Source organism: Anser cygnoides, chromosome 1 (assembly GCF_040182565.1).
Source record: "Anser cygnoides isolate HZ-2024a breed goose chromosome 1, Taihu_goose_T2T_genome, whole genome shotgun sequence".
NCBI lineage: Eukaryota > Metazoa > Chordata > Aves > Anseriformes > Anatidae > Anser > Anser cygnoides.
The window spans coordinates 165,501,911-165,527,499 of NC_089873.1; the positions used below are offsets into that span (position 1 = coordinate 165,501,911).

General features: G+C 35.6%; 1 long non-coding RNA gene across 1 annotated transcript; it reads right to left on the reverse strand.

The window, feature by feature from the left end:
- Positions 1-1,704: 1,704 nt before the first annotated feature.
- LOC106043920 (uncharacterized) lies at positions 1,705-25,589 on the reverse strand. The gene is made up of 5 exons (XR_001211969.3): positions 25,429-25,589; positions 21,003-21,088; positions 4,677-4,777; positions 2,534-2,698; positions 1,705-2,370 (listed from the first exon to the last, which is right to left on the reverse strand). It is a non-coding gene; the product is annotated as an uncharacterized lncRNA (long non-coding RNA).

Sequence of the window (25,589 nt, forward strand, 5' to 3'; positions counted from 1 at the left end):
CCATTAATGGAATGACTGATACTGACCTATGCAAGGGGGAATTCACCAGTTAGGAGGGAAGGGGGAAGTGCAGGGGGCTGGAAACACCCCATTATAAAGACACTGTGCTATTATAATGTTGAAGCATTGTCCATATCTCATGACAGAGTTGTGGCCAGCAGCTGAACAGCCTTTTTTCATATCCCTTTCCTCTTCCTGATCAGGATTGCCACAAGCTGCTGTTATGTATTGGGATCACTCCTGATTATAACTTGAAGTCCTTACATAAGGCTTCAGACTACCCCTGAGTACATGGATATGTCTGATTTAAACAGGATCCTTGTAAGAGACTAGATGCATGCAGTTAAAATTTGAAATACAAAGGAACTGTGAACATTTGGCATTTCTAGTAGTCATGCTTGCTGCCCAAGTACCATGAAGAAATTATTTTCATTTTATCAGTGTAAAAATAAAACTCTTATGTTCTTTGCCAGTAATAGTTTAGATTAGGAAACCTCTCTCTATCTACAGGGTAGATATCTACATCTGACCTAGTCATTTCAGGCTCCTTTCATTGTCAACACACAAATGTTTCTAGCTGGTGATTCTGGTGACCTATTTTAGATATAATTTATTTTAAGGTAAAATGAAAATTAAATGAGGTTGATCCTACCTGCAGTTTTCCAGCTTAGTGAAAATTGTTTATTTTAACAAGAACAGTCTGTTTTTTAAAATTAATTAATTACTTTCTTTTTTGTTTATTTTTATTTGGTGGACTCTGATGGTTCTTAGTGTCACACAAACACACAAGAAATTTTCTTTCCCCCAAAAAAGTTGCAATCTATTCAAAGAGCAGACAAAATTTCATATGTAGTCTATGACAGGCTAGTATGAGCTGGAGGTGGTGCTATACTGAAGAGAGCAAAACAGCATAAAAATGATTTATCATAAGTAACTATTGTATAAAACCTCTTGATTTATCATCCAAGTACTTAATTTAAACTACAAATAACTTCTTGCACAACCACTGGCTTTAAGTCTTAGGAATGTGTATGTACATGATGAGATAAAAAGAATTATTATCGTATTAACTGTAGGAAATAAAGATCAAAGGTTACGATCATGACTCTTCCTGAACTAAAACTATGCTTTGCCTCAAAGTGATACCTCAACTGTCCTGAAAATGTAATGAACAATACTTAAGGCCATATTTATATTGGCATTGGTTTCTCTTTAGTATTTTTGTATAAACTTAAATAAAATAATTTCCTTCAGCAAATGCTTAAATAATTTCTGCATGAAATATTCAGAGTATTACATTCTCCATATAGTCTTTAGCTGATTATTTTATTTGACAATACAGATATCAAGCTGGCATAGAATTTCCTCAAAGGCTGTGTTTTTCATTTTTCCTGGTGTTATTTTTGTAAGAGCAAGAAGGACTAAAAGTTCTCTCTCCCTCTCTCCCTCTTTTTATTACATTGAAACATCTGTATGTCTTTCTAACATGCAACCAAAAGTTCTGTGAGTGGAACAGGAATCTGGGCAATTTCTTAAAAAAAAAAAAAAAACTTCTGATTCATGAGAAAATATACTTGTGCAAAAGTCAGAATTAATATACATATATGCAGTCAACATTAAATAAAATGCATATAATGAACTTGGCAATAGATTAATTCTAAGTGAATAAATACTAATTTGCCATTGTAAGTGGCCTTTGCTATCTGATACAGCTATAGAAATTATTCTTTCAAATCTCCCCATATATAGTTCATAAACTCAAAGACCACACTGCAAACAAATTGTTATATCTGGCTCTTGCTTGCTAGCCATACAGCTTCAAAAATGTGAATTATTCTTATGCAGACCTACAATCTTACATTCTTTTTAGAAGGGTGTGGAGGCTAAAGATTATGTCATGTGGGACATAGATCTTAGAACGCAGTGCTGCCATGGAAAAGCACCCCACTGAGGCCTAGGACACTGATACTGTTCCAGTTGTTCCTGACTTTGACGCTGTTGCAATCAATCTTTTCCTAATGTTCACACCTATGGAAGAGAATGGCTTTCTAGTATCTACTTGCAACTGTTGAGAAGGATGTATCTATCATTCATATCAATTTAAAATTGTGCCACTATGAATTTTTGATGTTATAAATCTTTTTTTTTTTTTTTTTTAGTTTTGAGTTTTTAATTATGTTTAATTAAAATTCCTCTTTGACTCCGTTTGTTGACAGTTTTAGGGGCTGATTATCAGCCGAAGAGCTATTAGATCTTAGATTGCTCTAGCTCCCAGCATGCTCCCTTCATCCCAAATGACAGTATACAATCACTGACACAGAGTCCACGGACAGTTCAGGACTTGGACATCAGCCCCACAAAGGAAGGTTGCTGAAAGAAAAACAGTTGTGATGTAAGATGGTTGCTCTAGTGCATTGTTAAAAAGAGCACATAGATGCAGCACAGCTGGCTGAAACGAAATCCAGACAAGACACATGTGGATGCGTTGGGAAAGGAAAATGTTTAATAATATAAAAAAAGCCATAAACATTACCTCGTAGTAACATCAAAGTGGTTCTCAAATTTTGTCTCCTTTTGTACTTATTATTGCTTCCAGACACTCTTTATTAGGTTGTAGTCTTCTAGACAGAGGCTTTCTTAGATATTGTGTGACATACGTTCTGTCACCTATTAATACACTTTCCTCAGTACAGTCTACCTGGGGAAGACAGAGGATATTACTGAGAAGTTTTAGGCTTTCTGATAGATGGCACAGCATTAGACCATAGAAAGCACAATAACAGACCTCTTCACCAATGATCCTGGTGTTCGGTATTCAGTGCCCTCTCTCCAGACACACCACAGAAGATATCTCTGGCTCTGGAGTAAGGAAAATTCCACACATACCCATTTACAGTCTACAGCAGTGGAGTACTCTCCTGACCACTGACCTCATGCAAGGATGTTACATTTACTGTGGTATAGGTGCATGTTTACATCTCTGTACTTCAAGAAACAGAGTATGAAAAAAGCAAAATTGTCCAGTCCACGCTCATCTTAAATATATTATAGCTCAGTTTTCAAAAACTCCTAACTTGTTTTCTTCCAACACCCTGTCCCACATGAAAGTGTTTACTCATTATTTTCATGAGCATTTTGTAAATGTTAGGAAAGAAGTAAAACAGGTAGTGAACTTTGGCTTTTCTAGGTGACAGGGAAAACATGTCTTTCCTCTTGCATAAGAAGGTAAGAGGAAAATCAAAGGGGTAAGGGGAAAATCAAAGATTCTTACGACTTTTGAGAGAAAGAATAGAGATCTGTATGGGAAACTACACTCATCACACAGATGAGAGAACAGATTAGGAAGAGGAAAGCTATTTCAACCATAGGACCTTTGTACTGGGACAAAAAATCAGCTGTCACAATCCTTACCTGTCACAAATGTAGAATTGATTTGACTCAATAAAACTTCCAAATTCTGATCACATTCCCCCTCCCCCCTGCCTTTTTTTTTTTTCAAATTTAGTATTAATAACTGATAATTTTGTTCTTTAGAGGGAAGAAAGGCACTTTATTTTCTCCTCCCAAATATGAAAACTTTTATACAGGCATAGATGCATGCTGGACATCGTTCTCAGTCTTAATCCAATTTATTTTCTTAATTAATACCCCATTGCTACTCTTTCTCTTTCCTTTATGGAAAAGGAAAGACACACTCAGAAGATTAAGTTCTTGAGAAATTGGCTGAAATAGGATTTTTTTTTAATGACTTCAGGATTCTTCCTCATCTAATTTCAGTAATTAGAGACTTGTTACCATCTAAATTTGATAGCTGTAATAAAACATACATTTTTTGTTTCTGGATGTAAGCTAAAACCAGTAAAATGAAATGGTTTAAATGTCATCAAGTAAAATCACTAACATGTTCTCCATTAGGAAGTATGTGCTGTGTCACTAGCACATATTTCTTAAGGTCATGAGATAAGATAAAAGTGAATCTGATTTAACCATAGTCTACCTGGTAGAACATTCACGGTCTTCCTGATCAGTTTTGTCTTTTGATACAATATACCTGATGCAAAGGTTTATTGTTGATAGTTTCCACTATGACCATATATAACCTTTCTGATGAGAGCTGTCTCATACCATACGCAAAATTTATTTTAAGAGATGCAAATGCCTACATATGAAAATTCAACTTTATCAAAGTTCTTCCAGAACAAGTAAGATTAAAAAAAAAAATTAAAAAAAAAAATCCAATTGTCAAATTATTTCACACATAAATTCTCAATCACTCCAAAGGTTTAAATGCTACTAGAAATTAAAAAGATCATGTTTATGCAACTGAGGATCATATGCTTTTCTTTTTTTTCAGATAGACATTACATTGTAATTGTGGAAAGCCCCAGCAATGTTTGAGTTTCTAGACAGGTATGGAAGCCTAGTCATTCATAACATGCTGAAGAAGGGATATTTAGTCTCTACACTTGCAATCAGTCATGCATATTTGCCTGTAAAAGCTCTGAGAGGGTCTTTCATATTTCTAGGGGTAGCCAGGTGCTTAAAGTTATGTGTGTGCTTATTGTTTGCAGGATCAGAGTTGAATTTCTGCTGCTGAAAGTCGTGTAAAAAGAATCTAGAGGATCTAGATCTAGTCGCATAGGTGCTCTCAATAGTCAAGTGAGAAAAATAGATACCTCCAGTGGGTAATTCTTCCCAGCAGTCTTAGTCACTGGTCTTAAAAAGGGATAAGCTGTCCTTTGGAGATGTCTCAGTCTTCTTTGTAGACATACGGAACCTAAAAAAGACCACAGCAATTCAGACGATAGATTATTTTGGCTGACATGAATCCTATCCTTTGTCATTCTTACTTCATTGTGTTAAAATGTTTACAGGTTTCTGTGATTGTCTTACCTTTCTTGTTTACAAAACACATTAATGCAACTGGTGGGAGAACTGGTAAATACATATTCATTAAAATGTTGTGTTTCTAAGGACATGGTAATCAAACGTGTTGCATGATAATTCCAATCTCATTTTCGGTTGTGTTTTCTCTAGTTCCCTTTGAACAACTGATTCAAGACATCCAGTTTTACACAGTCCTGCATTTTATACAGTTTCCCTTAAGAAATCTGAGACTAAGAAAGGGCAGTATATAAGTGCTAATGACAGTATCATAGAATCATAGAATGGCTCAGGTTCGAAGGGACCTTAAAGATCATCTAGTTCCAACCACCCTCCATAGGCAGGAATGACATGTCTTTGTCATTCTTTGTAAGGCTATAGTATGAAATATGGTAGGAACAAATCATGCATTTTTGGTATCATTTTAAGATAACTTTGCTTTACAAAAAGGACCTTGTTTGAATATTCATATTAAAGAAGCAAATGACCACTTTCTTATTCATCCAGAAAAAAGCCTTTTGCTATATGTTTATTCAAAATATGGTAAAACATTGTCTATCTTTTCTTGTCTCATGATGTGCAAATTAGATTCAAAACAACAAAGTGATAACACTCTTACCACTAGAAGAATGTTTTGCTATATCAAACTGAACTTTGCACACACATTATATGTTTAGGAGTATACTGAAATATGCACTGAAACAAATGGCAAGATAATACAACTAAACAGTTCAGAGAAATCAGCATTCATGTGATTTTACTCAAAAGAGTATGTACAGGTACTCAAGTATGCTTCAAATGCTTTTCACAGGAAAAAAAAAAACAACATACACACAAAACAATTTCATATTTCTAAACTGAAGTCAGTTAATATGTAGAACAGAATGTATTTTAAAATCTGCTCACTTGGATGGGGATGGAGAATGTATACAGACATACAACAATGATCTCTGGGCTCATTCTTGTTTTGCAAACAACGTGTTCTGTGTCCACAAGCAAACTACATTTTGTGTTCTCTATTCTCTCATTAGTAAAATGGGAATAATTTAGACTTACCTATATGCACAATTTGCAAGTAAGAATGTCATTTGAGCACATTTACACAATGCTTGGACTATGCTTGTACTTAGAAGACAGACACATGTATGTCCAGGGAGAGTATGAACATGCGAAGGAAGTTGGATAACGTGGATTCTATGATAATTCTTCTTCGATTTATTGGTATGTAATACAGCCTAAGGTCCTTTCTTCATGTTAAGGCTATACAATCAAGCATATAACATGACTACCATGTATGTCAGTACAAAAATATTCCTATCCAGTAGCAATCCTAATGCTTTTGAGCTGGTAGTGTTTCCTGCTAAGGCCGGTTAGGCAGGTGGAGGATGCTTCCAGCTCTGCTGCTTCATTGCTGGACTTCACTCTTGCATATGCATTGCTGACACCTAGCATAAGGGTGAAATAAGACTCAGGAAGATTTTCCTCAGGGTTATAAATACATGGTTGAGATGGACCTCAGCACCCCTAAGGTTAAAGTGTTCCCTGTTTCTGCCAGGGAATGCCTGCACACCATGTTTCCACTGTAAGTAGAAAACTGTGTGTTCTTTTTAAAGAAAAATACTTTACAGTTGCTATCTTAAATTCTATTTAAATTAATTCTATCTAAAACACAATCTTAAATTCTATTTTCAGCTAGTGCTAAAAGTAAGGGAGGCTGTCAAGGAAGGGCCACTTTTCTGTATTGTTCTAAGGACCACTTGTAAATATGAATAAAAGCATGAATATTACAGAATCACAGAATCACAAAGTAGTTGAGGTTGGAAGGGACCTCTGGAGGTCATCTGGTCCAACCTCCTGCTCAGGCAGAGTCACATGCCCAGAACCTCTTGCCTCCACAGCCTCTCTGGGCAAGCTGTTCCAGTGCTTAGTCACAACCTGCACAATAAAGGAGAGTTTCTGGGTGTTCAGAGGGAGCCTCCTGTGTTCCAGTTTTTGCCTGTTGCCTCTGGTCCTGGCACTGGGCACCACTGAAAAGAGCCTGGCTCTGCTCTCTTTGCACCCTCGCTTCTGGTATTTATACACACTCATAAGGACCCCTCTGAACCCCACTTCAGGCTGAACAGTCTCAACTCTCTCAGACAATATGTAGGAACAAGCACAGAACAAGACAGATCACTTCATCCAAAGCCTACGTCTTCTAAACTGAACAATGAATCTAAATAAATTGGAGGTCAGCAGCTGAGAAAAGAAGGTAAGAATAGTTAGGAAAAAAAAGAGTCACTCACTCCTTTTTAGAAAAAGTGCTATTTATAAATAAAAAAGTTCTTTATGAGTAAAGAGGTTGCTGTCATATACAATGTAAGAGCTATGGCTAAGAAAAGGTGAAAGTGAGAAGTAGTGATTTTCTTCCCTATTAAAAAGTGTTTTGTTTTGTTTTGTGTTGTGTTGTTTTGTTTTGTTTTGTTACCTCAAATAACTCAAAGGCACAGTGTATTCCTGTATAAAAACACAGTGAAGAGCAAGCTCTGTCATTTTACCATGAGGTAAACTTGCTGGGTTTAGCCCCTGGCCAGGGTGTAGGACTGACCTCAGCAAGTTTACCTTGTGGTAATAGTAACAGGCTTTGATCTTTACTTTGTCTTCACCTCAGGAGAGCTCATGCTTGTTAGTTACCTGAAGGTAAAATTCACAGCTTCTTTTATCAGCAAGCTAAGCCCATGAAGCAAACAGACTGGGAATAGGAAGAAATGATAGTTGATATATGGCATATAGACATCAAAGGGCTTGATTTGCTCCTTCAAGAAGAAAAATGAAATTTAAAAATAAGATGTGAGGCGGTAGGCATGGTAGAAATGGTATTAATGGTTATATAGTATGATCGCATGCTACATACAATTACTTCACAGTACTGTTTTAGGCAAATAAGGCAGGGAGAAGAAAAGAGGAGAAATGTAGGAAAGCAAGGAAATAAAGGGTGGAGCACAGATGGGGAGACAATCAAGACAGAGACAAACATTTTAGTTCTGGCAACTAGAGCAATGAGAATCTGGAGCAGAAAAGCATGAGATACGATGCATTTGGGGGTGCACTGGATGGTGAGCCAAAAAGAGTGAGCGTGAGCAAGAAGCCTGTAACTGTTTTATGACAGTAACAACACCAGAGATGATCTGAGGCCAACTGTGGGAAATCTGACAGGCTGTTTAAGCAGTCAGGAACCCAGCATATAGTGGAACGACGAGTGGTAGTGCACGACATTATGGACTGCTTTCTAAAAATGTAAGATAGGCTGATTGGGATGTTTCATGTAGGGAGGAGGTCAAAAAGAAATCAAGAAAGGGAAGATAACAAGAATCTGCAACGGGACACAGGGATGACATCTGGAAGAAAGAACATGTGTGGAGCCACCACTTAGCCTTGCTCTGTCCTTGGCCATAATTGCATGTACTCAGCAAAATGTTTACCATGTAATATTCACTGTGTTTCCATACTTTTGCTAGTGTTACAGATTGCTGTAGCTATTTCTATACTGCCATATGAATAATTGTTTTTTGTTGCTGTTGTTGTTGTTTTCAAGATCAGACTTCTTTGAGTGCTAATTTAGTCAGGTTATATATTTCAGAGTAAACAGCTTGCTTTGCCTAAGTACTTCTGTGAACTGAACAGTCTGCCCTGAGGCAAGCAAATCCAACGCCAAAGAGGGATGCACCCTTCATATTCTACTAATTGACTGAAGGGGCAAATGATCTATAGGAAAAGTTGCATCATTAACTTAATTGAGGGCAAAGCCTAATTAGAGGGGAAATGAAGTAGACAGAGCCAGAGACACAGCAGGCCTTCATGTGAGATGTCAACAAACAGACATTGTAACTAAAACCAGACAGCAACTGCAGCACTTCATTTACATCTTCAATTTCAATGTGAAAACATTTACAGTGATTGTGATGTGTATGTGAGATTTCAGAGGAGGAATGCAAGAAGTTAACATAGCTAAACTGAAAGCAGCACGTTTAGTGTTATGGAAAAAATAATATCAACTGACTAAAGTTTCTTTAAAATATCTTTAGCAAGCTAAAATTACTTATGACTGCATTTGCACTTCTCCAGTATATTTGAATTTGACATTCCTGAGGAAATCCAGCAAGAACTACAACAAATTTTACAGTAACAAGTAAATAAGCTCAGTAACTTCTAGCAGATGACATTGCTTCAGTTTCACTCTACGTAATTCACAAATGAAAACACAAAATGTCACTTTTGCATGTTTGTTTTTTAAATGGTTACTCTATGCAGTTACTTTCCTGGAGTTCCCTTGCTTGCACAAAGGGAGTTACCCCTCACGATCATGAGCTTCTGAGCTGTGAACTGGCAGTGTTAAATTCTAGAGGCTTGTTAAGTATTTTAAACATTAGTTTAATATCTGAACTAAAACAGGTGGCAGTGGTCATTTCAGGACCTTTTCCCCTGCTTTTTAGACGCTCTTTTTTTTTTTTGGTATGCAGCTCATTTTTTTTACGAACTGCATGAATACAAACAAAACCTTTTCATAAGAAAAGCCACTTAAGTGAAATGAGGAATGCAAGCAGACATGTTTTGGCTATGGTGCAAGTCTTAAAAGTATATAGGCATTATTGTACAATTCAACTGCAGTCACATGGATATTCTGTGTCTTTTAAAAAGCTGGGCCCTGCATCTGCCCCCCAGATATGCGCAAAATCTGTGTGTGTATATATAATTCAACAGTGTGTAGATGTGTTTATATATGGAAAAGAAGAGTGAATTTTATTGTGAAAATCAAACCTATACAGAGCCTGAAAAAGCGTTACATACTAATTCAATAAAATATTTTTGCGCTTATCTTTTTTGTATTCAAAGAAAAATTATCAACAGTTTGCAGATCCACAAACCTCACATTTTATTAATGAATGTCATTACCAAATAATTGAGTCATCCTTGTGTCCACAACAACTGAACATTACATAGATGTTTCTATATATTTCCTCTCCATACTTTCTGTTTCCTTTGCAGGCACAACCATCCTCATATCCCAACTCCTTCCATACAAATGAACACATATGCTTAAAACTCTGGCCTGGATCTACTGATGAAGCTCTGAAACAAGAAAACTCCCAACGACTTCTTAGAAGATTTTACTTTTGTTGGCTCATAGTGTCATTCCTAAATTAATCTAAGAGTTTTTTTTTTTTTTTTTCTCAAGACAAGACTAGTGGGAGCCACTGATTCAACCAGGATAACACTAGCTCCCTTGTAATTCAAATTCTCACATATAAAGCCTGAAAACAGTGACTTTAGACAGAAGACAGGAAGAGACTCCACTGAGTACAGTATTAGTAATTATCTATGTTGTGTGACAAGGATCACTAAATACACCTAAATTCAGCCTAACAAATGCATATTGTGCCATTCTTGCAGCTAAAAACCTTCAGGGCAAATCTTAATTCTCTGAAAGTACACTAGCTCAAAGCACATTTTGGTGGAAAATGGAATTTATAAAATTATGGGTTTCAAGACAGCAGTAATTACAGTAGCCTACAAATCACTGGAGCAGTCTCTCTTATTTCAGCTTTGTAGTAAAGTTTATTGTAAACTAGGTAATAAGAGGAAATCCTGCTTGGATCATACTAGAGTACAATAGCTGAATGTTAACACATTTATTATCACCTGTCACATCCTTATGAATGCATCATTGTGAACATGCATTTGGATCTAGGACAGCATCATTAATCATCGTTCCAAAAAAAACACAGTAGTTAATTATTTGTCTCAACATATTGCATTTAAACCATCCTCCTCATTAAATCAATTATGAGACAATGTAAGTATACTAATTGAGCTACTGAGAATTAGAGCATTGTTGCAAAATAGAAATGGAAGGAAACTACAGAACCCTATCCTGACTGTCAAGTATATAAAATCTATTTATTTTATTCTTTAGCAGAAATTATACTGTTTGGGAATCAAATTAGGAAGACTTTCCAGGGTATATTAGCTGGGGTTTGGCAATGTTCTGCCTTTGTCATATGGCATTTTACATCTTGGAACACAAGTAGACTTTACTTATGCGTATTCATAATATATACTGTTAACATATCTTATGATGCAAAGAAGTTTTTAATACTTCCCATTGTTCTCAGTGGAATACAGTAAACAGTGGAGGCTATTGAACCCTCTACATTTTTGAAAATATTGTCCATATTGATATCAAACTCACTTTTTTAAAAGTGGCATTCACTGAAGCAAATATTGGGATGTGTATACCTGAACTAGCTGCTCCAGGCTCCCATTATAGCAAGAAGAAGGAAACAAGAAGTCTTAAGACTTGATTCATACGACTTATTTTAGATATCTGCTCTGGGATGAGATGAATCACATCCTAGAATTGTCTATTTCTTTGTTGACCTGACAGGGAGTCCAAGCCTTCTAGCTGTCAAGATGAAGATGTCTACACTTCACTAATCTAAATTCAGCCTAAAACCATCAACCTGGAATACACATAACATGAATGTGAAAACTCAAAAGAAAAGAATGAAGAGATGCAGGCCTGTGATTATTTGCACCTGTGACATCACAGAAGACAAGAAACTATGCCAAGAAGTTGGTTGCAAGGATTTTTGGGATGCAGCCTATCACATGGATATAATGCAAATATAATGCAAGTCATCTCATGAATGGAAATACTACTACCAATAACAGCACGTAACTTGTAGGGAAATATATTATTTCCAAATACTGCTAATATATTAACAGTATGGTTTTTATATTTTATTTTGTTTTCACAGGATTCCCATAAAAAAGTATAAATGCTTTAATCCGTTTTTTTTTTTCAGTTCTTAGTCTTTTTACTGTGATATTCTGTTCCCACTCATACTAATTTTGTCCAGTCCATGAAACAGCTTTAGCCATTCTGAAGTGTCACATTTAAATCAGCTGGACCTGACTTGATTCTTCCTTACTGATGCAAAATACTTCATTAATTTCCTTGCTCACTAATTTTGTCTTGCTTTTCCTTAGTAAGAATGTAAGTCACACATCTCTTTCTGAAAGGAAAGATGTATCTTGTAGAGTATGTTTTGCTTTGCTATCTCTGGCATCTGGTTTGTTCTGAGGAAAAAAACTTTACTGATTAATTTCAGCAGCAAATCAGTTCCATCTCCAGTGCTAACTTAGATATTTTGGCTTTAGTTTTCATGTAGGTCCCCCAAAGCACAGGGGCATGCCACTGTGTTCAAGAACAGTTCCCAATGGCATTGCATGAAACCTTGCCTAAGCAGTGCCCAGATATTGCCTTTTTCACTTTACAAATTGATTGTTGGATTTGTAGTAATTTGTAGAGGACTTGATAGTCCTCTCCTCTAAAGGAAACAAGTAGCTCATACATGATGTAGAGGACTGCACAGTGTGGGATATCCCATCAAATTTTATCTTTCTTTTTCATAGCTGGATGCATCAGCAACATGACAAATATCTTTATCTTTCAAATAGACACTCTTTTTCACAACATCACTAGAATGGTAGTAGCTATTGGCAGATTCCTTTTCCTTTTCTCTCACAAGTTACAACAGGAAAATGCATATCATTTTTCATCTTTCGCAACTGCCAGATTAAAATTAGAGACTAGAAATTTCTGTTAGTTTTTATTACCAAGCCTCCCAAATCAGTCTCCTGCCAAATGAACTACAATCATTAGCACCTTTTTTTCCCCTCAAAGAAATTAAAAATAAAAAAAAAAGAGAGAGGAGAAGAAAAAAATATATCTGTCTACATTACTTTCATAAGAAAATACGAAATATAAGAATATATATTCCATACCCCCATTGGAAATTCCATCTTCCAAATTTTCAATAAATAACAACCATTTGCCAACAATTACCACTTGGTGCTATACAACACTTCTTTCAAAATATTTGGGGATACCTACTGTGTAGTAACTATGGGCAAATGTTGATTTTTAATACATTTATTATATATATATGTGAGATTGTCACTGGTGAAAACATGAAGAACTTTCAGAATAATATTATACTAAATCATGCCTCATTTTATTTTTAATAACATTGTAAATAGTCACATTAAACTTGCAAAACAAAATTAAATCCTACAAATTGTGTAGGGTTAATTGACTTGCAAGTGTTTTTTTTTTTTCTTTACTGTCTGCACACTCTAAAATTCAGCACATTCTGCATTTAATAATTCTGAAACAATTACAGAACATACATTGTTAATTAGGAACTAAACTTCATTTTACACAAAGAATTGACATCTCCTTTTCATCTAAAATATGCAAACTGATCTTGATGCAAATAAATGTTGAATTTTGCAGACTCAGTAGTAAAGCAAAGCAAATTTGTCAGATTTACCAAACTGTCAGATTGCAATGACTCTAATTTTGTAATTAAGGGATACATACTCTTTCTGAACTTCTCACAGACAAAAGCATGCCAATCCCAATGGCAGTAACAGAGTATGTTGCCACTGCCTTTGGTGTGTAGAGGATCAATCCCAGAAAACAGAAACATTTGCTAACATGATGGAATAGGGGCAGCCGTTAGTGGAGCTTGTTTCCAGTAAGTCAAAAGCTGATCAGCTCTACACTTAGCAGGAGATGTCAACACAGTCTATAGAAATTATGATGGGCTCTTCAGATTACATGAAAAAATTGTGACTTTCTCTAAAAGGTCATTCTCCTCAGATACATTCTCCTTAGATACATTCTCCTCAAATCAGATTGGCAGTTTACACAACATAATTTATTATTTTAGGCATTGTTCTTTTGCAAATAACTTAAAAGTTACCTGTAGAAGATACTTTAGAAAGAACACAATCAATACTTTATGTATTTATTTGTTTTAATAAAGATCTTAACACATGAACAGCTCAAAAATCACAAACTATGAAGGTAAAAGTCTTCCTCCTCCTTCTGCTGGGAGGCAGGTTTCTGCACACAGCAAAACAATTGGGGATGTTATTTCAGTTGCAATAGCCACAGTATTTTCACTACTTCCTTCTGGTACTCAAGATAAATAAAATTAAAATAAAATAAAATAAATAGAATAGAATAGAATAGAATAGAATAGAATAGAATAGAATAGAATAGAATAGAATAGAATAGAATAGAATAGAATAGAATAAAATAAAATAAAATAAATAAATAAAATAAAATAAAATAAAATAAAATAAATAAAATAAAATAAAATAAAATAAAATAAAATAAAATAAAATAAACTGTCTAGCTCCCCAAGGCATGCTCCTGAGCAAATCCCAACTCTTCAAAGCTGGGTCAGGGAAGACAGGATTTACCTCAACAGGATTCATGAGTGGATTAACATGACAAATAAACTGTTAATCCAGGTAGTAGCCAACTATTAATAAACAATGTTCATGAAGTTAGTGGTTTGAACCCTTTTCTCCCACTGCATTTTGAGCTTGGAGGGTGAGTACAAACTAGACTTCTATCTAGGGGTAGATGTAAAGATCATGTGGGTGAACAAATGCAGATGAATCCATCCTGTGATCTTCAAAATGGTTTTAGTATGATTAGGGAGAAGTCACTTCAGACTTTGGATCTGAAAGAAAGAAGCTATTTTGGCTACTCTTCAATTTCATTTTCTCTAAAAAGCATAAGAGTCTTTCTCTAGACATGATGGTGGGAATGAGGTAGAGGGAGGCACTTGCAGCCTACCACTTTTTCTGTTTTGACATGTATCTGGCAGCTATTAATGGTATTCCATTGGGAAGTCATAACTGAAATCCATCTCTTTTTACTAAAAAACAGCAAACAAAATAAACAAACAAGCAAAAACACATGCAGAAACACAAAACAAACAAAACAACAACAAAACAACAAAACCAAAACTGTTACACTGGTACTTGTTAGCAACTGGTTAGCAGACCAGTACAAAAACATTTTAGGTATCACTGGATGATTTCTTTTTCTCCTTTGGAAATGTGAAAAAAAAATGGTCTAAGGATACCTCTTCACTTGTTATTTGGTTTTACTTTTACGGCTGTTAGTGTCAAATCTCAGCAAATTTATCTGGAGAAAAAGAAATCCCAGCCACACCAGTTTAAGTTCAAGTATTCCAATTTATATTGGTATGAAGAGAAAAAAGATTGTGAAGAATTACTTAAGAATAAGCTTTCATTTCAAGGGTTTATTTCATTTAAATAATTTAAATTAAATTTAAACCAAAAAGAATAGCATGTATATGATGCAAGTGCCAACAAAAACAGTTATCTAGATTGGACAAAATTATCTAAGCAAAATTTTCTTTCGCCTTTCCTGAGTATTGAGCTGTACCATTTTACCGAGAATTTTAGTCTGCTCAACGACTGCAGGACTCAGTCCTCCATCTGGAGAGACTAAGGCTGTCAGAAATATTTCAGCATTACAGATAGCTTTAATCCCTGTGTCTCTATATGTTTGCATTAGCTAGTTTTTATTGTCCAATAAAAAAAAGCAAAAAAAAAAAAAAAGCATCCCAAATTTTGGCTGAGTACATAAAGTATAAAATACTTCAGTGGAACGCATGGTCAGTTTATATATGAGAGACGTTTTTCATTCATACAATAACTGGTTTAAAGTTCTGCCTGTTAGGAAACTGTATTTATTTTTAATTATGCTTAAAACAAAGTATAATTGTAATGAGAGGAGGGGATGATATTTGTTTATTCGTAAAACACAAAAATTCAACAATTGCACCAATTGTACTTTTCTCAAGATGTTAGGCATGTAGTTTATTTTTTTCCATAACATAGGAGGACTTGGTGATAGTTTGCAATTAAAGGGTTCTGAAAAGTTTTTTTGTTTTGTTTTGTTTTTAAAGTAGATGTCTCATTGAAAAAAAAAAAAACAGTCCCTAGAGGATTGCAAGAGGGGAAGAAAAAGAGTAAAAGTTCATTTCAACATAGTGATTTATAGGGAAAGGCTCAGCAGCTTACATAAAACCAAAAGGGGAAGTGGTCGAACATTGGGTCAAACCTCCATTCACATGTTTTGTAATAAAAGGCTGACTGTAGCCTTTGAGCCTTGCTTCCAGTCACAAACAATGGCAATTGCAGAGCAAGACTAATAACAGGATTTAGCATAAATCCACCACAGGAAGTGAACAGTTGTACTGGCAAATAATTAGCCAGGGAACTTTTTATGGCAACATCAGGATGCTCTCAGTGCTTTAAAGCATTGTCTACAATTGTGATCATGAAAACAACAACAGCAGCAAAAACAAAACTTCTCCCTGTTTGTAGAAGAATTTTATTTGTAGATCATGTTTATAACATTTTAATTATGTTTCTTCTTTCACAAATTTTGTGGCAATAGTAAGTATTGCTTGCACATTTTGTAACCAATGTGTAAGTATTGTGTTTTTTTTTTTTTAAATGTTCTTCCCCCTCCCCGCCCCCCCCCCCCCCCCCCCCCGTTGATTTTTATTTTTTATTGCAAGGTGAATTGTGTTTATTTCACATGTCTAACAAGTGGGTTCAAAGCAACACTTTGATCTTGAACCCCTGTCAGATTCCAAGAGCTGAAAACCCCCTGTGCTGTAAAAGTAGACCTGTACTCACAAAGCCCGGCTAATTTGCAAAGGAATGTCAAAATTAATGGCACAGCTGACTGGTGTGTTGTGGTGCACTCTACAGTTTTTCTGTTGAACAGTGATCTGCTTTTCTCCACATGTTCATTTGTCACTGGTTTAGAAGGCTAAGTTTAAGTATCACTTCTCCTTCTCTAGGTGAAGAACTTCTTAAGCATTAAAATATTGTATTAAAAGTAAAAATTAAAATTAGGGAAAAAAAAAAACCACAACACACAACCAACCAACCAACCAACAAACAAACAAAAACCCACAGCCAACTAAGAGGTCACAGACCACATAGTATGAAAATTTTAGTTTTCAGAAAAGAGAATTTTCTAGGTGTAATCCAATGTAATTTGATTCGTAGAAAGAAGTTTTTAAAAATTTACAAGAACTGTAAGGAATTTTAGCTAAGAAAAATTACTTAGATCCTATATAAACTCTTTCAATACCTTAGTATATCTTTATTCTTCATCATTTCTGCCTAGTGAGAGATATTTTTTCTTCTGGAAGTGGGATACATTATTTAACCTCTCCTAATAACACTCTCCGTCTCATTTCCATTGGCTTTGTATATCCACTCTCTAGCCACAGGCAAAACAAACAAACACACAAACAAAACATATATATTGTGTGGAGACTATTCTCTTGGTGTATCCATCCAGAATTCGAGAAACTAGAAATATAAAGAGAGGGTCAAAATTTCACACTATTAACCTTATATATAAAGTGTACAGCAACAGTCCTTACAGATGTAAATCCAGTGGGATTTTATAGGCAATAATCTTAAAACTGACATCTTAAAACCAGTAGCAGGAGTGAACATCCCATTCCCTTCTATGGGATGCTTTGCAGATGTTAGTCTATTACATTAAGGCAAGGTCTAACAATTTCAGGGCTTGTTTCTACCATTAATACACTTACAACAGTTGGAAATGTATCTGTATCATTTTGTTGTTGTTGTTGTTATTGCCAGTCCTTACTTATGTAAAGAAAAGCAACAATGAAATCTTTGGATCCTGAATTATGATATAAATGGAGAAACATAGGTTCAGAACTGCACAATGGTTATCCAAAAACCTCTGCAGAAGCTAGGGGGGAGGAAGGTACCTCAGACCACCCCTAGAATTGCAAATCATGACTGTATGGCTCAGCTGGCTGCCCAACCCAGATCATGGAAAGAAAATAACTAGAAAATCTATAAAAATTCTATGCCTTTCCAGATTCAGGCTATATCTGCACAGTTGATGTTGAGGTTGTAATGTACTCCTAGATATGTGCTACCTAAGTACTGCCAACAACAGCAAAAGTACAGAAGCAAAAGCTTTTGTGCACACTAGAAACTGGATTATAACCTCTCCGGTGTCCTTAAGTGCATTCATTCACTTTACTGTGTGGACACAAGTGTGCCCAGCACTCATTCTGTGTTAACAGGCATACGTTAAGACAATGAAGTATAAACGTTTTTTTTTGTGTAAATAGGCAAAACCGAAAAAGGGCAGGAGAAAGGAAATATTATTAGCTGTAATGTCACAAGTAAGGAACTGAGGCATAGAAATATTACCAACTGGATTTTCAGAAGGATTAAAGCAGCATGATTTTATTGGCCGTGCTGCATTAACATCAAATGTGGTTTGACCCTTATTGATTTCTTCAAAGTGTGACTGGAAGCAGAACAGGAACCAAAACCAGGTCAATATTCAACCCACAAAACCATAATTTCTTTCCTTATTTCTTTTCTATATCTAGGGGAAAAAAAAAAAAAAGACACTTGCCTGTAGGGTGACTTAACATACTGCTAAGTCTCTACTTGCAAAAATCCAGTCTCTCTCATTTTAACTAATTCTAATTTTGAATCCTGTCTTTGGCTTTCTGCCTCAGACTTCTCACAAGATTTTTGTTTTGAGGTGTTTTTATTTTTTTTTTCCTTCCTCTTTTGAGAAGGGAGATAGTAAATGTGAATAATTATTTTTTCCATGAGAAAGCAATCTTTTGTAGTCAAGTCTGACATCACTGACATTGCTTAGTTACTTTAAGTTTAGACGAAAACTTTGGTATTTATACTGTGAAAATTGCTAGGAGGTTCCAAATGAATGATTTATGTGAGCTTCTAGTAAGTTGTTATGTTTTTTAATGTTCTGTATATGGGACCTGTTGTCTGTGTTGTTTTGTTTGCATTCTTGGAGAATTATGTTATAAACACTAAAATTATTCTTTTTTTTTTTTTTTTAATGGTTCATACAGAATAGCTAGATCAAACTGGGCATCAAATAAAACTCCCCAAAAGATAAATTTGTTTCTGAATACAGTTACAGAAATGCAAAGTCCATTTAAGTGGAATGTGCATATTGTACAAGAACTGATATACACTGTATACTATGTCTGGATATTTAGAGAGGATGAGAGCAGTGAGAAATCATCTGAGGAATGAGGCAAGGGGTCAGATTTTGAATTCAAAACACACACAAGTTTCTATCGGCAGCAGTAAGTAAATGGATCAATAACACTATAGCTATTCTACCAAGTTTTATGGTTAGGACTATCTCTAAAGTTTGAAGTGCATCTTCACTCTGTTAACTATAATTCTGTAAAAACAAAAGCAGGCGAACAAACAAACAAAAAAAAAAGAAAAAAGAGAAAACCCTCTGTACATCAATTTTCTACGTATACATTCAGAGTTGTATCTACCTGCTCGATAAGAACAACAACAATAATAATGACAATAATAATAATAATAAATTTTAGCTTTCCTATACTACTGTATGCATAAAATTCAGCTTAATTGTGTGGAAAATGCAGCAAAGTAAAGCAAGTGCTGGTATTTTTACCAAAACAATATATTTAGTGACAGTGCCTTTATATATGTTGAAAAATATTTTTGGACTATTTCTACTTAAGATGTGTTTGCATGGTTGTCATGACTCTTGCCCCCATTAGGAACATATATATGTTGAAGTGGTTGTTCTTCAACTTCCACATAATTTTACTCTATATTTACTGTGGAAGATACTGTAGAGAAGCTACTCTGAGATCCAAGCAGCCTAAACCATTCACACAATATGAGATGACTTAACCAACAAATGTTTTGAAAGTAAGTATACCTTACACTTTTGTTACTCGTATCTATCTTTCATACGTGAAATTACAGATAAAATTAGCATATCAAATGAAGAAACGAAAGATTCCTATGCTAGCACTGTTTTGTTAGCATTAATTTCTTATTTCCTATTCTATATAGGGTGAAGGTTTTTGAAGTTGCAGTGTTTCAAAAAGTTGCAAGTTTTGTGAAAAAAGGAAAAGGATCTTCCACAGTTAAATGCAGGTTTAATGGCCATTCATCATTAAGAAGTTTTTAAATTAGATTGCACAGAAATTGGCTCTCTACACTATAGCACTAAACATTTTAACAATTTGCAAGAAAGTGTTAAAAAATTACTAATGAAATTTGTAGGTGACAAAAGCAAAAATAGCAGAATGGTAAATGTCAATACAATTAATCGAAAAAGGCATCTGCATTGTTTGAGAAGCATAAAAATGTATTTTGAAATGAAAAAGCTCAGGCCACATTTTAAAGATGAGGGTCTACTTCAGCCACTGCTACCTAGAAAAGGACTATCATAGGAAAAAAAATAAATCTCCCATTAAGCTTGTGCTATTATTCTATGACTAACAAGACCTTAAGTTATTCTTGGATTTACGAGCAGAGAAATATGAAATAGGTGTAAGGGGATCATATTACGTCACATACAACTATTACTACAATGCTGAATTCAGATTCCTACACCTGAGGAATGTGTTATTGCATTAGATAGAATATGCACCAGAGATGAAACAAACACTAGCAAAATTAAGACTGGAAAATTTTTGTTATTGTTAAAGATTTAATGAGGACATGGATAGCAGAGGGATTTTCAGTCTAGTGTTCAAATACTGTACGAAAGTGAAAGGCTGACAAGAGATAGTCTTGAAATAAAACACACTTTTTAACAGCAGTGGTAATTAACCATTGAGACAAAGCTCACTAATATGCCTGTAATATACAACATAGGTAACTCCAAATGTACTGGTTTTCTTAATGCAGCTATCAGGCTTGAAGCAGGTAGGAATTCAGAAGAACCTCATGTCTTCTGTTAAACAGGTCAGATCAGATTATCACAACAGGCTGTTAGCAAATTCTGTCTATCTTAATTAAGTGGATGTGCTCAAAGTAATAATTTGTGCAAAACCTGGAGTACTAAGACTCCTCTGTGGAGTCTCATCTCTTCCCATGGAAAAAGTTAACACCACATCCTGAGCACAGGATGAGAGCCTCAGGCATATTGATCAGGATCTCCATTAACTTTAACCATCTCGATTAATTTATTGGTCTAGATTGAGAGTCAATGGAGAGAAGAACCTCACCAGGGTAGCTTATCCCATCGTGATAAATGTTGAAGCTAGACAAGAATGCTTCACTCAGCTTTTCTCTTACCACAGAGAACAGAAATTTAAATGAGTTGTGTAAATGAGGAGCAAGAATCACATTACCTAATTCCAGCTGCTGACATCAATAACGAGGAGAGAAATAAGCACTTTTTGGACTCGATTCAATTGACCTTCTTTGGATATCTTCTCTAGAACAAAAAGAATCGAAAGAAGTGCTTGACTTCTTTTACTGACAGTCTCAGTAAACTTTTCTGTATACTAAGAAGCTGCAAAATCTAACATGATATAAATTTTCAAAATTAAGAACTAACTCAATAAATGGCATGTACCAGGATGTACATGCCATGTGACTCTGTGTGTACCATGACTCTGTGTGTACCAGGATGTACATGCCATTGTGACTGTGAGGCCCTTTGGCATGGAACAGCACACAGATATGTTATTATCTTACCCTTTAAAAATCATTCTCTCACTCTTTAAAAATCAGTATCTTACCTAGTATCTTATCCTACAACAGAAGTTGTGCTGAAGGATGCTATCTGACACAGGACAAAACTATGATTGGAACTGTTCTACCAATGTAACAGTATGGCTTTCTGTATTTCAGAGACTCCAAGTTCCTTAATTTATTAGTATGAATACAATATTAGAGCCCGATCTTCTTAATAATCACTACCATAGATGTCTTTACTTCCATACATATCGCTGATTTCAACACAAAATAATAGCACTGGGTCCAAGAGTCAGATAAATTACATGAGTAAATATTTGCATGATCAATGAATTTACCCCAGGTGCAGTGGGCAAAAATTAAACATTGTAGTTACTGTGTTTCTACAGTGGGGTAGGGTATGAGGGAGAGTACATATATATATATATATATATATATTTGAAATTGAAAATACAGCTTCTGCAAAGAATACATTATGAAAGGGTAAGGAATATGAATCGTAGTGAAGGCAAAGACCAAGGCTTTTATTTCAGCTAGTAGATTCCTTTGCCTCTGAAATGGTTCCCTTGAGACACTTCTCTGTAGGTTAATAATCCTCACGATTAGAAAGTGTTTTCCTGATATTTCACCTAATTATACCCATCTGTAATCTATTCCCAAAAGCCTCTCCTCATTTTACCTCTTTGGCATACTCTAAACAAGCCTTTTCTTTCAGCTTAGTCTTTCAGCTAAACAAATCTTTTCAGCATCGTAGCTGGCTATGTAATACCCTATATAACTAGAATCCAAATCTGCAAATTGCTGAGCAGTCCCAACTTTTGTTAATTTATAAAACGTGGGGAAGCTTCTTGCCTTCTCACAAGTCGGTGACCAACATTAAAAATATATGTATTCAAATTAAACAAACAAACAAAAAAACAGACTTGTTGTGCATGTAAAATATCTAAATACATGAATTGGTTTCTCTCCACTGCTGTCTTGTTCCAAGAATGCACAGAATTATGCTTTTTGTAATTACTGTTGAATATATCCTTTCAGAAAAAAAATGTATCTTCAATGTGTATTTTTTGGAAGGAATATAGCTCACTGATAATTTTCTGGGAAGACAATGGCTTTAATTTTGCATGTTCAAGAATAAATCTTTCACTAATTCTTACAGTCCTTGTTCTGTGAGGGGTGAATGCCACAAGTTCTGGGCTAGACTCTTGCTTATGTCAGCTTCTACAAGTCAGAAACTCTTACTTTGCGTTCATATTTTGAAAAAAGTGACTATAATGTCCTAAAAGGTAGCCCAGCCATCACTGAATGCTCTTTGCTCCAGTTTCTAATATATTGGCTACAGTAAGGAATAAAGCTGTCCCCAGTAAAGGACTTAAGGTACATTGCTGTTTCCTTGTTTTGAGATATTTAAAGAGAAAAGACTGTGGACTCTGTCCCTTAGGGACTTGGGGACATAGTCACCCCGGTCAACTAATATTGTCCCTGGAAAGGGACAGCCATATGTTCTGAAGAAGGGAAGGGAAGGGAAGGGAAGGGAAGGGAAGGGAAGGGAAGGGAAGGGAAGGGAAGGGAAGGGAAGGGAAGGGAAGGGAAGGGAAGGGAAGGGAAGGGAAGGGAAGGGAAGGGAAGGGAAGGGAAGGGAAGGGAAGAAGGGAAGGGAAGGGAAGGGAAGGGAAGGGAAGGGAAGGGAAGGGAAGGGAAGGGAAGGGAAGGGAAGGGAAGGGAAGGGAAGGGAAGGGAAGGGAAGGGAAGGGAAGGGGGAAGGGAAGGGAAGGGAAGGGAAGAAGGGAAGGGAAGGGAAGGGAAGGGAAGGGAAGGGAAGGGAAGGGAAGGGAAGGGAAGGGAAGGGAAGGGAAGGGAAGGGAAGGGAAGGGAAGGGGAAGGGAGGGGAGGGGAGGGGAGGGGAGGGGAGGGGGGGGGGGGGGGGGGGAGGGGAGGGGAGGGGAGGGGGGGGGGAGGGGAGGGGGGAGAGGAGGGGAGGGGAGGAAGGAAGGAAGGAAGGAAGGAAGGAAGGAAGGAAGGAAGGAAGGAAGGAAGAGAAAGAAAGAAAAAAGAAAAGAAAGAAGAAAAAGAAAGAAAGAAAGAAAGAAAGAAAGAAAGAAAGAAAGAAAGAAAGAAAGAAAAAGAAAAAGAAAGAAAAAGAAAAAGAAAAAGAAAAAGAAAAAAAAGAAAAAGAAAAAGAAAAAGAAAAAGAAAAAGAAAAAGAAAAAAAAAAAAGAAAAAGAAAAAGAAAAAGAAAAAGAAAAAAAAAAAAGAAAAAGAAAAAGAAAAAGAAAAAGAAAAAGAAAAAGAAAAAGAAAAAGAAAAAGAAAAAGAAAAAGAAAAAGAAAAAGAAAAAGAAAAAGAAAAAGAAAAAGAAAAAGAAAAAGAAAAAGAAAAAGAAAAAGAAAAAGAAAAAGAAAAAGAAAAAGAAAAAGAAAAAGAAAAAGAAAAAGAAAAAGAAAAAGAAAAAGAAAAAGAAAAAAAAAGAAAAAGAAAAAGAAAAAGAAAAAGAAAAAGAAAGAAGAAAAAGAGCTGAAAAGAAACATACGTACATATATGTACATTAAAATTCTTACTTTTTTCTCTTTAGACTTTTGGTAAGTTACACAAGGGGACTGTTTCTCATATTACCAGAATACATCCTGGGATTTCCTGCTTGAGAGCTGTCAGAAAAGACAGTGCTCATCGTAAAAATAGTATTTACATGATTGAGGACACAGAAATGCTCCTAAGACTATCACTGTTGCCAGGCAAGATGTGAGAAGCCTCCAGAGTTTTTAGGGGACCGATGATCAGAAAGTTGGAAGACTGTTCACATGACTAAGAAATTGTGTCCATCTGAATGCATACATTTTCTGTCTCTACATCAAAGAAGGGCCTCTAATGGATATCTAACCACTTGGGAACTTGGAAATACCTAGTATGAATACAGAATCAGCTTTCATAGCAAAGGAAGGCTGCTAGTTGTGTCCTCATTGATATGTTGTGTTGAATATTTTCAGAATCAACTGAAAAAGTTGGATAACAGAGCCTGCCAATGACACATAACTGTTGAGGACAGTCAAAGCTGACAGTGTAGAAATATAGAAGGATCACATGATAACTCCGTGACTGAATAATAAAACAGCAGATGAAATTCAAACTGAACAATCAGAAACAGAAGGAAAAAAATAAACCTAACTAGACATACAGCTTAAACTATGACCCAGAAAAAAGAGATACTGAAATCAGCACAGATAATTTTTGGAAAACTGTTAAATGCAAAGAAGCTATAGAAGTGCAAATCAAATTTTAGCAAATCTCAGTATACTACTACTGCTACTACTACTGCTACTACAAACAAACTCCTTATGCTACGGTATAAATCTACATCATATCATGATCTGGACATTCTGTCTGATTCTGGTCTGCAGTCTTAAAAAAAAGCCATAGTGAAACTAAAAACAAACAAACAAAAAAAACCCCACCAAAAACATATAAAAGAATGGCAAGGATAATCAAAGCAATGAAATAGCTTTTATGTAAGGAGAGATTAAATGGAGTACATTCCTTAGTGTAGAAGTGAGATGACTGACGGAGGTTTCTATAATCAAAAAATGTTATAAAGAAAAAATACAGATATCAAACATTTACTGTTTTCTATAAGAGAACTAAGAGACACAATAGAACTAGCAGACAGAAAATGAAAATTAATTCAAGTGGTTTTTGTTGTTGTTGTTGTATAGGATATCACATTACTGGAATTCGTTGCCACAGGAAACCAAGGAGGCAAATATTCAATTGGATTCCAGGGACAAGGTTGTGAAGGACAGATGCTTTACTGGCTTGTCCTCTGATTCAGGAAATTCCTTAGCTGTAGGAAGGGAATACCACTATTGTGTACTTGCCCTGTTACCTTATGTGGACTCCCCTGGACAACCTTTACTAGCTGTTGCTCCTATTGAATCTCCAGTTGTACTCAGGACTTTCATTGTTTCAGGCTAGTGCCTGACTGTTGTGAGCCAAGTGTAGAATATCATAGACCTCACAGAAATTATCAAAAGTTCTGGCTCAGGATCGCATAGTCTGCCTGTCCTCCAGCATGAATTCACTTACCACAAGACTGCCTTTCCAAAGTTCTTCTCAGCTGAGCAGATCCTGGGTATCACCTCTCCAGGGAGAAAAGGGCTATCTTTAGTTTTGTTTTCTGAGACAGCTATTGCAGCTGTCCACAGACTCAAACAGGAAGTGACAGGGTTGCAAAGCATGTGAGAAAA